Consider the following 14,766-nt stretch of genomic DNA (forward strand, 5'->3'; position numbering starts at 1 on the left):
ATTTCATGCTCAAACTTAAAAGTTTTGGCAGGTATAGGATTCTAGGTTGATAGTCGTTTTCTCTCACAATAATATAAATATTACTTTTTTGTTTTTCTCTCTTCTAATGTAGCTGTTAAAAAGTCTGATATCTTTCTGATTCCAAATTACTTTGATTATAACTTTCCCCCCTCCTTTTTTGGATCTGTAATTTTGAAATATTATAGTAGTGTTGCTTGATGTGAATCTTTTAAAAAAAAATTTCAGTAACTGTACGTAGACATCTGTGCCCTTCTGGTCTGAAACTTGATATTCAGTGCTTAGGAAATTTCCTTTTTTGAGAAAAATTCTTTTTTGTCCCATTCATTTTCTCTTAGTTCTCCCTGTAATTCTTAATAGCCAAATGTTAAACCTTCTGGGTTGATCTCAATCTCTCTTCCCTGCTCCCTCTAATTTTATAATCCCTTTGTCTTTTTATCCTCCATTTTCTGAGAGTTTCTTGATATAGTCATCTAGCCTACCTATTAAATATTTTCATTTCTATAAAAGGATGCTTGTTGTGACTTTTCTGAGTGTCTCAGTGTTTCAGGAGAGATTCAGGGGCTAACAACAAAAGGTGCCAACAGATCCACTAGGGAGGTGCTAAAGAATGATGACACCGTAAAGTAACTAGTTTGTTGAAAAACAGTTGGACTGTTAAGGTGTAAATCATGAAAAGATTTTATTTTTAATACCATGCCTGTCAACCGTATTATTTTAAATTTTTTCTCTACCCATGAAAGGTACTTAGGCCATTTCCAGGTATTAAAAATAGTCTAAATTAGACAATTGTCTCAATAGACAACTGGGGACATCTTGTCTTTCCAGGGTGACTCAATTTCTGTTCCTTTCCAAACACAACCTTCAGGAAGTGTAAACCTTTGTTCAACTATTGGTGAGGTGCAGCAAGCTTTCACTGCACCCCTCTCTCTTTGTTCTACTGTTAGAGGCAGCTCCGGACAGCCTCCTACCTACTTGTGACTTTAGCAGGTCCAGGTGGATACCAGTCACACTGCCCCTCAGAATTTTAAGGAGATATACAGCAACATCTTTGAGTATTTCTCTAAAAGTCAACTCACGTCACTTCTGGGGTATAGTGGGCAATCCCCTTACTTTCCCCGGGGGATATAAGCAGCAAAGAACACACTGGTAACTCTAAGGAATTCTTATGACCAGGCTTCCTCAATAAATCTCCTTATCTTCCTTCATATATGCTTCAGGTAGGTGATGACAGGGGATGCAAAGTCAGCTTCACCTTCTCTTGCATGGTCTCAATAGGTGATTTGGAATCTGTTCATCTTGGATTTAGCTAAAACTGAGTCCACAAGAAAATCTGCCTTTAACAACTTGTCTCACTTTGGTAATTTTGTCTTTATTTCCAAAAGCTCTTTTTTTCCCCCGTTTTCTGCTTCCCCCCACCACCCCCACCCTGAAGGTCCCTACTGATCCTGCTAACATAAGTGGCCATGATCAGGAAAAAAGGGAGAAGAACCTGTGGCATGGGGAGGGCTCATCTCCATAACATTCCATTTATACACACAACTCAACAGACAAGCACTAGTCACCACTGCAGTTAGAAGTTGGCAGCAGAGGAATAAGGAACAGGTGAGGAGTCGGGGTGTTGTTAAAAAAATTCCCTCCCCCCAAACTGAAGTGCCTGGGGGGTACTTGGTCTGCTTCTGTCGGAGGTGTTTGAACCAGATCGACTCCATCTAAAATAAGGGCTGGGTAAAATAAGGCTGAGATCTGCTGGGCTGCATTCCCAGATGGTTAAGGCATTCTAAGTCACAAGGATGAGAGAGGAGGTCAGCACAAGGTACAGGTCACAAACACCTTGCTGATAATACGAGTTGTGGTAAAGAAGCCAGCCAAACCCACCAAAATCAAGGTTGCCATGAAAATGACCTCTGATTGTTGTCACTGCTCCTTATACACTAATTATAATGCATTAGCATGCTAAAAGACACTCCCACCGGCACCCTGACAGTTTACAAATGCCATGGCAATGTCAAGAAGTTCCCCTATATGGTCTAAAAGGGGGAGGAATCCTCAGTTCTGGGAATTGCCTCTTTCCCGGAAAACTCATAAATAAGCCACCCCCTGTTTAGCATGTAATAGAGAAATAACTGTAAATATCCCTAGCGGAGCAGCCCATGCCACTGCTCTGCCTATGGAATAGCTATTCTTTTGTTTCTTTACTTCTCTAAAAAACTTGCTTTCTTTGTAGCCTGTGGTCTCATCCTTAATTCTTTCTTGCGTGAGATCTAAGAACCCTCTCTTGAGGTCTGGATCAGGACTCCTTTCTGGTAACACTTCAACCCAAGAGGAATCAGAAGATCAAAAGTAATTTGGGAAGGCCAGAACTGTCAGGAAAGGAGGGGAGAAGAAAAATATGGGCTTGGTGGGGAGCTGTTTGGCAACTGGGGTGAAGGGATTCCTTCCAGAGAGATGATGGCATTGCCTCCTAGCTTCTCTGCCAAGGTGTTGTTACTGACTTCCTCATAGCAGTTTGTTTGTAATTCATGCTAGATCTCCGTCAGCTTCTTCTTGATAGTGTCCTTGAGTCTGCATAGATTATTTTGCTCTTAAAGGGTGCAGACTCAGGCCCAGAAGCTGAACACCCGGTCCTCCTTGCTCTCCTTGGTCTCACAGGTTGCATCATAGAGGGCATGTGGCAGTCTCTGTCTGGCAGCATCTTGACAGAGGTGGTGGAGAGACCACTGACAGTCTGGCTGACATCACCCACAAACATCTGCTTGTATCCTTGAGGATGACATTCTTGTCTTCACTCAGGTAGAACAGTACCACCTTCTTGAGCTGCTTCACCTCCTCTGGTGTCAACAACTTGTGCACCTTCATGTCACTGAACACCTTGGTGATGCCATCAGAGGCAGCCACACAAGAAGCCACATTTCCAGAAGTCAGAAAGAGATGGCAAGGAGAACCAGAGAGGAGGCAATCGGACTGAACCTGCTCTTTAATAATACACAGTATCTTCTAATTTATCTGAGACTAGAAATTAATGATTTTCATGATTTCCTTCCATTTGCTTTGTTATCTCTGCTTCCTCGAGTGTCATCTCTTGTTTACTTTTGCTGTCTAGTTTAGCAGAAGCTTTCTTCATGTGCTCCATGATTGTTGATTGTGTATTGTCATTTAAGAGTGAGGTACTAGATGCCAATGGTGTTTTAGAAGGGAGAAAAATGGGCAGTTAAGCTGATGGCACTTAACTGGAAGTCTTTTTGGGTATTGAAAATCAAAACTTTAATTTCTAAATCTTATCCTTATATTCATCCATTTTAGGGCCATGGTTTATGTTTTTTCTCCAGCTCTTCATCTTGGTGTGGGCATAGAGGCCCAGCATACAAACGTGTGACCCTTCCTTACATAGGACAGCATGGGTTTTCTGAAGAGTTCCTCAACTAGGGCTAAGTTATGGAAAATATTTCATATCAAAATGGATGAAATATACAAGCCAAAGTTATGGCATCTACTTTCCTATTCCATGCATACATTCATAGTTTTCATTTTGGAAGATTCTGAATAAGTTACAAGAAAATCCTTGGGAATTTAAATTGAGTAGGCTACTATTATAGTGTAGAGTCACTCTTAGATTACTATGTTTTGTTGTGTATGAATGTTAAGGCACAGATGGACAACATCTGTTGCTAAAGGTGGCATATTTTCAGAAAACTCTATTGTGGTAGGCTGCTCTTTAATAACGACCACAGCAATCCCTCCTACCCCACATGTTCTTTTGTAACGTGGCTGTGCCATTCTTCCTACCTTGGGCCTATTTCTCATCTATCTGTGCTGGCCCTGTGGTTTGCTTTGACCAACAGAATGTGGTGAAAGTGAGGCTGTGTGTTGGCTGGGCTCAGAGCGTCAGAGATCACATTCCTTCTGTTTTTGCCTTGAGGCCCATGTTTTTGCCTTGGGCCCAGGATATTCTGTTGGAGAAAGGCCAATGGAGGAGCACTGAGGCACCCCTGCCAACAGATAGGACCAGGGCCCCATACATGTAGATGAGACCCTTTGGGATCCTCTGACCCCAGTAACATGTAGGCAACCTCACATGAAGCCCAGACAAACTGGACCTGCTGAGTCCTGCCTAAATTTTTGACCCACAGAATTATAAGCATTAGAATGATTCTTTTGGCAAAACTATCCAGGACATAGGCACAGGCAAGGACTTCGTGACTAAAACACCAAAAGCAATGGCAATAAAAGCCAAGATAGACACATGGGATCTAATTAAAATTCAGAGCTTCTGTACAGCAAAAGAAACAATCATTAGAGTAAATCGGCAACCAACAGAATGGGAAAAAATTTTTGCAATCTACCCATCTGACAAAGAGCTAACAACCAGAATCTACAAAGAACTAAAACAGACATACAAGAAAAAAAAAAAACTCCATTCAAAAGTGGGCGAAGGATATGAACAGACACTTTTCAAAAGAAGACATATATGAGGCCATCAAACATATGAAAAAAATGCTCATCATCACTGGTCATTAGTGAAATGCAAATCAAAACCACATTGAGATATCATCTCACACCAGTTAGAATGGTGATCACTAAAAAATCTGGAGACAACAGATGCTGGAGAGGATGTGGAGAAATAGGAACACTTTTACACTGTTGGTGGGAGTGTAAATTAGTTCAACCATTGTGGAAGACATTGTGGTGATTTCTTAAGGAGCTAGAAATAGAAATTCCATTTGACCCAGCAATCCCATTACTGAGCATATACCTAAAGAACTATAAATCATTCTATTATAAAGACACATGTACACGTATGTTCATTGCAGCCCTGTGTACAAAAGCAAAGACCTGGAACCAACCCAAATGCCCATCAATGATAGACTAGACAAAGAAAATGTGGCACATATACACCATGGAATACTATGCAGCCATAAAAAATGATGAGTTCATGTCCTTTGTAGGGACTTGGATGAATCTGGAAACCGTCATTGTCAGCAAGCTTACACAAGAACAGAAAGCCATACACCGCATGTTCTCACTCATAGGTGGGTGTTGAACAATGAGAACACGTGGACTCAGGGAGAGGAGGATCACACATTGGGGGCAGCTGTTGGGGGGGGAGGGATAACATGGGGAGAAATGCCAGATACAGTATGCACCTGAAGTTAAATAAACAAAAAATAAAAAATAAAATAAAAAAAAACAATGGTTCTTGTTTTAAGCAACTAAGTTTGTGCTTAGTTTCTTATGCAGCAATAGATCACTGATCAACTCTCTTTAGAAGAACTATTTAGAGCAGAGATTTCCAACTCATGTTGCATTTTGGGTAACTGTACTTACGTATACTTATCAGAGGATTGGGGCCACAGCTTCTGGTTCTTAAAGGAATCGTTGTCTTCAAAAAGACTAAGAACCATTGAATTACAGACCATTAAGAGTTAAATATAGTATCAACAGATTTTAGTTTCTGTTTATACAAGTGCATGCCTATGCCATTATAAAAATACGATTACAAAATTTTATTAATTAAAAGATTGTCCCAAAGGAAAACATGTGGTTTGTATCCTTCCAGAGTATGTAAGTATGAGGGATCTATTTAAAGAAATTAAAATGGTACGTATCTATTTATATATGTGTGCCTATGTATATACTGATATAGAAATTAATGTACTTGGCCAGTAAGAAAATCAGATCTTTGGTGTTGCAAATATCATGCTGCTTTGTTTGTCTTTTGACTTTTGAGGAGAACTTACTTTTGTTTTTTGGTCAAATAGATCAGTATTTTACTTTCTGGCTCTTGCATTTCATGTCATGCCTAAAAAGGTCCTCTCTCCCTAAGTATAAAATAGACCCATATTCTTTTAGAACTTGGCAGTGTCAACTTTTTCTTCATCACAATCATTTATGCCTCTATGGCTTATCTGAGGTTTATTTTGGTGAAAGGAACAAGGTAGGAACTTGCTTTCCTCCCTCCCCCACCAACATTTATTAAACAGTATATGTTTTCATCTCTCGTTTCAATGCCCACCTTGTATACTGAATTTTCCTATGTATTTAGGACTACCTCCGGACCCAATGCTGCACTATTCATCTTGCTACTCCACTCACTCACTGTTTGGATTGCTATTGCTTATAAGCATTTTATTTTATGAAATGGTGGTCTTTCCATCTTTTTCTACAAAGTTTTTTCCTTTAACTATTATCTTTTAGTTTTTTCAAATGAACTTAAGAATCATCACACCAATTAGCATCTATCCTTCTTCTGCCTGCCTCTACAGATTCCCCAAACATCTCTCTCTCTCTCTCTCTCTCTCTCTCTCTCTCTTTAATTTTAAAGAACATCACATTGAATTCATAGCTTCTTCTGGGGAGCAGTTACAACTTCACAATACTGAGCTTTCTATCAAAGAGTCAAGACTTACAATGGCTGACAGCATAATTTGTTTTGTTTTGTTTTGTTTTGTTTTTGAGATGGAGTCTTGCTCTGTCATCCAGGCTGGAGTGCAGTGGCGCGATCTTGGCTCACTGCCACCTTTGCCTCCCGGATTCAAGTCATTCTTCTGCTGCAGCCTCCCGAGTAGCTGGGACTATAGGCACTCACCACCATGCCTGGCTTATTTTTGTAGCTTTAGTAGAATAGGGGTTTCACTGTGTTGGCTAGGCTGGTCTCGAACTCCTGACCTCAGGTGATCTGCCCACCTCAGCCTCCCAATGTGCTGGGATTACAAGCGTAAACCACTGAGCCTGGCCTGACAGCACAGTTTAAAATTTTTATTTTGATCTCTGTTAAATTTTCCTCTAGGTATTTTACTTTTCTGGTCAACAAAAAGACAGTATGTAACACCAATATTTAGTTACATCAGTTACTTCTGGCTTGGAGGAAGCAGTACCTTACCACTCCATCCAAGTAAATGATCATGGTTTTTCCCTGTATATTTCAATGTCATTTTAGTCAAGTTCCCAACTTGACTGAATGCATTACACATAACTTGTAATGGGTCATTTGTCCTGTTTAACTCAGGAATAATCATACATGACAACCCTGATGGTTTCTAAACTTATTGTGCCAAGTACTGAACGAAGTCTGCTTGTTAAACACAGATTTCCACACTGGGGTTAGACCACTTGGAAAAACAGTGCTCCCAAAAGGAAACGCAAAGTTCCTTTGAATGACTTGTAGGCTTATAATTTGAAGAAGGATATAAAGAATGAGCACATTTAAGTATCAATGGGTAGATACCTCGAAATTTCCCAGGTTCTATCCTCTGTTCTGTAAATCAAAGTATTTTGAAGGGATTAAGTGATGAACACTGAGGCTTTACCTGGGGTTTTACTATATGCTACAAGACTGAAGGAAGCAGTAGTTGATGAGTTCACTGGGAAAGAAACCAAATCACATCTCTGGTTAAAAAAAAACAACAACAAAAAAGTAAATCCCAGGTTTCACAAAAAGCTCCGTTAGCACTTTTTTGAGAGGTATGTTAACATCAATAATTTTACCTATGGAGTCACATAAATAGAAGTCCGGATTCTAAATATCGCTTTGGTGCTAGAAGTGAGATGTAGCATTTAGAAGCAATAAAATAACTATGTGACGTGAGGAACAAAGCAAAACACAAGGACATGGCAGAAGGAAAATGTTGGAAATCCTGGGTCAGGGACTGGTGAATTAGTAATGGAGTCAGAGCAGAAAGGACTCTCATTGGCCAAACTCGAGGCTGTATGTCCTGGCCCTGTAAGCTCCTTTTCTGCAGTCCAATACCATGGATCATTTACAAAGATGATCAGCCAGAGATTCAAACTGAAGCTGGTGTGAGAGCACTACTGCAGAGAAAACAGCATCTTATGTGGTGATGCTAAGGCCTTATGAACCATTTTAATTTACTATAATATTTTGAGGAAAAATAATGAAGGTACAAAGAAAAAAAGAAAATGCCCTAATATTCTTTCTGAAAAGATTCTGGCAATGTTCCAGTGGCTACATAGAATTTACTGTGGAGAGGAGTCCTAAAGATTAGGAAGTGGATGTGGGGAGACTGTAGAGGTTGGGGTGACTTTTAGGGCCAGAGGTTCCTTAGCAGATCTTGCCTTAGTCTAGATGTATCAAGAAATCCAAAAGGAAAACATCCATTAGCCAAAAAAGATGGTCCTTATCATTTCGATTTTTAGTTGACTACAGAGAAAATGTCCCCACTGTTCCAGAAACAGACTGATTCACGGCAAGTTTTGACCACCAAAATTAAGCTGTGACTTCCAGATATTGCTAGTTACTTTTTCTAATGAATAGTTCTAGACTAGATCACCTTTTCAAAAGAATAAAAAGAAGTGACCTGAGAGTACATCCTAAATCAATGTCTGTCTGTCTACAGCTCACACAGTACAGAATCCACTGTGAACATCTCTCTTTTCTGGATGGTGAAACTCCTTAACTCTACAAACACAGGATTCACTTCATCATCAGATCACTTTCGCATCAAGACCTGTGTCTTTTCAAGCAGTGTTGAACCTGCTATTGAGGAGAAAAAAAAAATCAAAACTGCCATGCATGCATGCAATCATATTGAATAGAATTCTTAGGCCTGTGAGGAAAAGACCCTCGTTCCCGGGTTTTTGTAGTACGTGACAGCTCTTTAATTTTGGTTGGTCAGATGAGATTGTCTGGGCTAAGGGATAGAGAATAGGCATAAACTAAGAATGTGTTGAAAAGGGGTTTGGGTAATGGAGTTGATGACAGTCTTACCCATAAAGCAGCCGTCAGATTCAAAACACTCAAGCTCCCTTACCCTGTCTCAGCATGGCCATTCCACAGAAGGGAAACTAGTTATCTTTCCAGGGAATGAAATGGATGCTATGAAGATACTCCCACAAGGATTTAGTTATTGTGTGGGCATTGTCTATGCCATTAAACCATATCCCAGGAGGACCCGAGGATTTGATGGCAGGATCTCAGGATCACCAGGATAGGACGGTCAGAAAACATGCATGTCACTTCCCTTATTCCTCATGTCCCCACACTTTTCGGAGGATAAAACTTCACCATTAATCGAAACACATCATTTGCCATGTAAGAATGCTCTTTCATCTCCCCAGGTCTGAGAACACAAATAAATTGGTCCAATATATTACTGAAAATCATCTTTAATATTACAGTTAATAAGAATTAATGGCTAAATTAGGTCTTCTTAAATCTAATTATTCAGTGCTCAAACATAAACATGGAGTCCCGAGGAAAGACAATGCCTGAGTTACTATCCATGCTGAGCACCACGAGAGTCAAAATAAAAGACTAGTGGACTGTCACACAGAGACAATGCAGAAAAAAATCAGAACCTTTCTGAAATTTCCTTCCATCTTACAGGTCATGAGAGTTTTTCAAGGTGATAATTTTTAAATGTGGGGCCACTTAAATTCTGCTAAACACTATTATAGTGGCTATGCAGTTGGCTGAAAATCATTCTTTCTGGAAGACCAAGGAATTCTACATTTTCTCCTCAAGATTTCCTTCTTTAATAAGGACTTGAGCAGATCCCTGTCATTGTTCTAGATAATGGATTACCTACACATACATTTCCACGTGTAATGACACTCTTGCTTATTAAAGACCTCTCAGCTGAAGGGGCAGAATATTATGAACTGGCCGAGCCATTCATTTTCTTGAATATGTTATTCAGTATTTTATGCTAAACCAGCAATACACCATCCATTTTAGTACAATGATCCTTATGTTCAATAAAATTGAAGTGTCGCATCATAAATCATTATAGTCATTTATTTTACATTAGACACATTAGCCACTATATTCCATAATCTATTACAATAAGGTGGATTTAAATGTACCCCAAGGAACTGCAATAATAACTCGAGAACCAAATATAGCAATTTATGGATAAAATATGCTTAACCTAAAACTGCACTAGCTATCGTGATGGCTGGAACTCTGAATGAAATTTAGTGCTGATGGTGACTGAACTCAGCTACACATAAAGAGGGAGGAGAGAGAAAAAGAAGTGGCAGACCTTCCTCTAATTTTCTGTTCATTAATTCAAAAGTGAACAAGATTATTACACTCTCAGTAAGACAGACACACTTTGCTAGAGGAACTCATGCTCAACTGAAACTTTTTCTAAGTAACACACTCTCAAAATCTCTAGTTAATTGTTCGATAGGATGCCTGCTGTTTCCAACATTAGCAGTGTCTGGGAAAGCTTCATCAATTTCCGACTAGTTCCACTAACTCTGCATTTATGAAAATTCAGACAGGCTGGGTGGTGTGAAGAAAAAGGTTTGCATCTGTGGTTCACAGTGTAAAATAAGTATCCTGATAACGTTTTTATACCATAGTGTAAAAGAGGTACCCCAAAAATGTTGTAAAGGTTTACACATATGGTTCGTAGTATGAAAGATAACATACTGAGATAACATCTGAGAAAGCTTCATCAATTCAGACTAATTCCACTAATTCTGCATTTGTGAAAATTCAGACAGACTGGATGGTGTAAACAAAAAGGTTTGCACATATGATTCATAGTGTAAAAGAGGTACCCCGATAATGTTTTTATACCGGAGAAGCATTTCAGAATAGCCTTAAGTTTGTAGGAGGCATTCTTCTACTAACAGTTGAGAAATTATTATCAGTTAATAAAAATTGTTTTCTCTAATGATCTCTTAGATAATGTTTTATTAGCTTACTCCCATTTCCTATATGTATCTAAAGGCAATAAAACCGTGTCCTATAATTCAGATTCTTCACTAATTTGCTATCCCTCCACTTAGGCATGGACAGCGAGGTCTTCGTAATTGTAGGTAAATGGTTATTCCCCATGCTATTGACACTTCTAGGCAGCTCGCTTGGCAATCTCAACTCTTTGAGATTTGATCATGAAATGAGACTAGCTTTATTACATTACCTGTTATGAAGTCTTTGCTGTTTAAGATTATTAAAATATGTGTCTGTTGCTGTGTTCAATCTGAGATAGCATGGCCCAGAAGTGGCATAGTGAATTCTTCCTCAGGAAATTAGGGAAGAGATTACATTTCCCATTTGAAAGTTCTCTCTCACCCATCCTGGCTTCCTTCCTCCCTCCTTCCCCTCCTCTTCAACCAACCACCTAGTCATCAGTCAATGATCCATTTAGTGATGATCCTATTTATTTAATGCCTTCTCTGTGCCAGACACAAGGTGGGCACCAAGAACACAACGAGAGAAGGCACCTAACACTTGTAATAAGATATTTTCTATGATTACATTATTCCTTTTATTGATGCAAAACTGTCATATTCTTTTACACCACTGATAATAATCAAATACTTAACTGTTAGTTCTAAGTTTTCCCTCAGTCAGCACTTAGAGAATTGTAAATTTATACATACACCAAACTCTGAGGGGACACGGAGGACCTTGTTTGACTAAATGCCCTGGGGTGAATAATTTATTCTGTCTAACCCTCACTTCTTCATTGGTACAATGAGAGGGTTAACTGGATCGTTTCTTGGAGTTCCTTCTCAAATTTTAGGACTCAAATCATTTGTTCCCTATAGTCATCGGTCCTATTTATTAAAATGTCTCCAATGCAGAAAAGGACAGAAAGGTCACAGAAGTACAAAATCTCGTCCTTGTCATATTTGTTAGTCCCTTGCAATCCAGTGTATATGGCTTGGTCTTTTCCTTTTACTGTCAATTGCTAATACCAAATGTGCTGTTCTCTCATCAGCCTGCAGTCTCATTTATGCCCATAAAATACTGTTGCCATCTGATGATGATGCTAAGACCAAATCTGTTGTCCTCCCTCTCCTGAATCCTCTTTCAGCAGCAGTAGTGTCCTGGTTTTTGTCTTCTACAGATATTTCTGAATTATAGATTATTTCCCCCAGGCGTGCTTCTCCAAATTAAATAAAATTTCATTTTCTGTTTCTTGCCTTAATCCTAGTAGATGACCTGGCTTAAAATATTTACAGACTTCACTTTGTACCATTTTTAATAATTTGGCCCTATTGCATGTATTTATTTTATCTTGCGTTTTAGAGGGTTGTAGTTTGTGCTCACCCATAATTAAGGCTTTCCTCTAACACTACATGTCACCTTTTACATGCTCTGTCAATTATGGAGAAAAATTACACTCGTTACCTCTAGATAGATGGAATAAAAAGTACATAAATATATAATAAAGATCTATAGATACAATGGACCTTATATCAACCTGTGGGCTCAACAAGGTGCCTCATGAAGAAAAGTTTTTATGGGGAGTTGGGGAGAGAGAGCATGGGGAGAAATGCCAGATATAGGTGATGGGGAGGAAGGCAGCAAATCACACTGCCATGTGTATACCTATGCAACAATCTTGCATGTTTCTTCACATGTACCCCAAAACCTAAAATGCAATAAAAAAAAAGTCTAAAAAAAGTTTATATAGACATCTATGTGTACAAAATCTTTAGGCCACATTTAGAAATATATTTCTGAGCATATTCTTTGAGCAAAAAACAAATATAAGTCAGGGTCCAGTTGGCCTAGTGGATCTTGGTGACTCATAAAATGAATTTAATGGGGCAAGTGGTTACAAATATTTTAGACAATCAGTAAACTAAACAGTATAGTGATAGAAATTAATGTAGGTAGGCACCGTGGCTTAGGCCTGTAATCCCAGCACTTTGGGAGGCTGAGGTGGGCGGAACACTTGAGGTCAGGAGTTTGAGACCGGTCTGGACAACATGGTGAAACCCTGTCTCTACCAAAAATTTAAAAATTAGCTGGGTATGATGGCACATGCCTGTAATCTCAGCTACTTGGGAGGCTGAGGCATGAGAATCACTTGAACCTGGGAAACGAAGGTTGCAGTGATTCAAGATTGTGTTACTGTACTCTGGCCTAGGTGACAGAGCAAGACTCTGTCCCCCTATGCCCCTCAAAAAAGAGATTAACAGAGGTAGGAGGCACTACACATCCTAGGTTGGAGAATGAAATGGTCTTATCCAAAAGCCAGGAGCTCTTTTATCTCTTGCCAATGCTTCCTTTTGGCCAAACCAGGCTAAAGGGATAGGTGGATTGAGAGGGAAGTTAGGGAGTCTTGAGCTTCTGGGCCACTCACTGTGCAGACCCCTTCCAAGACCTGGAGATGGGGGTGCTAGCAAAGTGTGTACATGGTCATATGTATACAAATTGAAAAGTATAGTATTTTCAATAGTTACGAGTGCGTTCTTTTTGTACTTTGATATCGCCTGCGTTATACTTCTCAGTTTAGCCCCTATCTGTGGACTGGTTAGGGGGAGCTGAGCTGGGGATTCATTTAGTTTCTGTCTAGTGGGATATGTGTATATGGTTCACAGTATTTTTTTTCTTTCTGTGTAGATTTAAATCAGTAGTTGTGGTTGACATAGAATTGAGGACTGCTAGTGCCATGTATTGCATGAAGGTTGGAGATGCTGAGAGCCTGTAGACGTAGAACTGCCCGTACTCTTAAGAATTTTTCCAAATGTAGCATAAAAGTTAAATGCACCACCAAGTAGATACAGAAAATATGGCACATACACACCATGGAATACTACACAGTCACTAAAAAGAATAAAATAGTGCCCTTTGCAGCAATGTGGATGCAACTGGAAGCCATTATTTGGTTTTCTGTTCCTGTGTTAATTTGCATAGGATAATGGCCTCCAGCTGCATCCACAGTCTCACTTTAAGTGGGAGTCGAACACTGGGTACTCATGGACATAAAGAGAGCAGGAACAGACACTGTGGACTACTAGAGAGCGGGAGGGGAGGCAGACAAGGGCTGAAAAAGTGTTGGATACTATGCTCACTACCTGGGTGATAGGATCAATTAGACCCCAAACCTCAGCATCGCACAATACACCCACATAACATACCTACAACATGCACCCACCTGAGTCTGAAATAAAAGTTGAAAACATTTAAAAAAATTTAAAAAATGGCACTTTGGGAGGCTGAGGCAGGTGGATCACGAGGTCAAGAGATCGAGACCATCCTGGTCAACATGGTGAACCCGTCTCTACTAAAAATACAAAAAATTAGCTGGGCATGGTGGCGTGTGCCTGTAATCCAAATTACTCAGGAGGCTGAGGCAGGAGAATTGCCTGAACCCAGGAGGCGGAGGTTGCGGTGAGCCGAGATCACGCCATTGCACTCCAGCCTGGGTAACAAGAGCGAAACTCCGTCTCAAATAAATAAATAAGTAAATAAAATTTAAAAAATGAAAATGAATAAAAAATACTCCACCAGACATTCAGATAGGTTAAAAAAAAAAAAAAAGGTTTTTGTTGGTGTCTTGATGTTAGAATGGACTGCAGTAATACATACACACCCAGTGTGCCATTTTTTACCTAGCATTGATCTCAGATGTCTTAATCCTAAGACAGTGAAGACAGACTCACTGGTTGCAATACAAGAAACTTAAACTATCTCAAAATCTTACAGCTCTCCCATAAAAACAACTTGATTGAGGTTTTCCCACAACTGATGATGATCCTAACAATTTATGTAACATTAATAATGTTATGAATGGAAACTTCTCTAAACTGTCAATAAAAAAGTAAATTCCAATTAGCATACTGAGGAAAGACAATTATCCTGTTTTTTCTATTGAAAATTATGAGATATATTCTCAACAGTTAACTATTAAAATATGACCTTGCTTTTTTCAAAGGTTGTAAAGCTAAAAATTCTAGGAAAAAATTATGAGACATATATCAACAGTTAACTATTAAAACATGACCTTGCTTTTTTTTTTTTTTTTTTTTTTTTTTTTT

The 14,766-nt window shown here is 39.2% G+C and overlaps 1 protein-coding gene and 1 pseudogene across 1 annotated transcript in view; both read right to left on the bottom strand.

The window, feature by feature from the left end:
• RARB (retinoic acid receptor beta) overlaps window positions 1-14,766 on the bottom strand; it is a 410,353-nt gene that overhangs the window by 261,210 nt on the left and 134,377 nt on the right. The window lies entirely within an intron of this gene.
• LOC108287670 lies at window positions 2,385-9,085 on the bottom strand (annotated as a pseudogene).

The sequence above is a fragment of the Cebus imitator genome, unplaced genomic scaffold (assembly GCF_001604975.1).
Source record: "Cebus imitator isolate Cc_AM_T3 unplaced genomic scaffold, Cebus_imitator-1.0 Scaffold351, whole genome shotgun sequence".
In the NCBI taxonomy this organism is placed as follows: domain Eukaryota; kingdom Metazoa; phylum Chordata; class Mammalia; order Primates; family Cebidae; genus Cebus; species Cebus imitator.